Genomic DNA, 1,591 nt, shown 5'->3' with positions numbered 1-1,591 from the left:
TGGACGATTCCGTGAATACCCCATGAATATGCCTTTTTCGGGTGTAAACCTGACTTAGCACTCCTTCGTGGCGGTCAATTCGGAGAGAGTCGTTCTTTTGCGTTTTGGATTATCATAAAGGACGAATCATCTGCAGTGATCTTCAGTCAAATTATGCGGAACCCAAAAACCTGCTCTCTTTTTTTTACCACTTTACTGCAAATGTTCTTATATTGTCAACCAAGGTTGTGTAAGAGTATTTGACATTTCGACGATTGTCTGACAAGGATTTGCTTCCACTTAATGCGTCATTGTCTAAAGCTGTTGGTGCTCCTGATCGATATGAGTCGGAATCGTGAATCGAAATTATTGGATCTGAAATGAGGAAACCACCTTTGGGAGTTAAGAACATCTACGGCACTTGGGTAAACATCGCAATTGGTTTTGGTAGCAACTGTTGCATTACTACCCTTCTAAAACTCCAAAAACATGCAATGGCGCATATAAATCTCTTCTGGTATTTGGCTAGCCATTTCACTCGAACTGGCGAAAGAAAATTTAAGGTTTAGGGGTTCAGCCTAAGTGGAATGTTTCTGGCACGACTTTCAACTACGCAATCAACCCATAAACGGTAAAGGGGCCCAGCTACGGCAATACTTTTCTGCCGCTGTAATATTTAAAGGCCGCCGTGGTCGAATGGGCTGGTGCGTGAATACCATTCGAGAGTACGTAGGATCGTATCTCCGTGCATCAAACAATAAAATAATTGAAAAGGTTTTTTTCTAAAACCAGTCGCCGCTCGGCAAGCAGTGGCAAGCCTTCGAGTGTATTTCTGCCATGGAAAAGCTTCTCATAAAAATTATTCTCCGTTTGGAGTCGGTTTGGAACTGTAGCCTCCATTTGTGGAACAACAGCAGGACGCTCACTACAAATAGGAGTAGGAGCTCAGCCAAGTACTTAACAGAAGTGTATGCCCCAACTATTTGTTTATTTATTTAAAGCGTACTGGAAGTTGGTTGAACTCCCTACAGGGTTATGTTGGATATAAATATGCATGTTCACATATAATAAAGGGTATTTCAAAAGACACGCCTAAACGTTGTTTTGAAATAAAACATTTAAAAAGTTTAGATTCTTTTAGGTTTCGGTATTTTTTTTTTCAACTACGGCGCTTAACATTTGTATGTGAAAAATTACCTTTAAAAGTCTACCACGAGCACTTTTACAGGTAGAATCCGCCAAACAGTCGATACATGAATGCTTAATTGTTGAGAATGTCGAGATATCGATGTGGAAGGTTATTCAGCAACACTTTGCGCTACACCAGCAAAATGCTCAACAGAGAGCATTCTATTCTATCGTCGACAAAACCAGTTTCTTGAAAATTTTTCACCAGCCTTTGAATTGTCGACTAATTCAAACGGTTATTTCCACCAAAAATATCACGAAGTTTGCGATATTCTGCTCTTAAAGATCGACTATTTTCATACTAAATTTGAATAATTTAACGCGTTGTTCTATCGTCACTTTTGAGAGACCCTTTATATTCGGGAACAGTAGATATGCAGGCATATACATATATAAGTGACTATTTAGATCAACTGAGCCGGCA

Source organism: Anastrepha ludens, chromosome 5, assembly GCF_028408465.1.
Source record: "Anastrepha ludens isolate Willacy chromosome 5, idAnaLude1.1, whole genome shotgun sequence".
NCBI classification, from domain to species: Eukaryota; Metazoa; Arthropoda; class Insecta; order Diptera; family Tephritidae; genus Anastrepha; species Anastrepha ludens.
The sequence above is the reverse complement of the archived record's forward strand: the minus strand, read 5'-3'. Positions refer to the sequence as shown.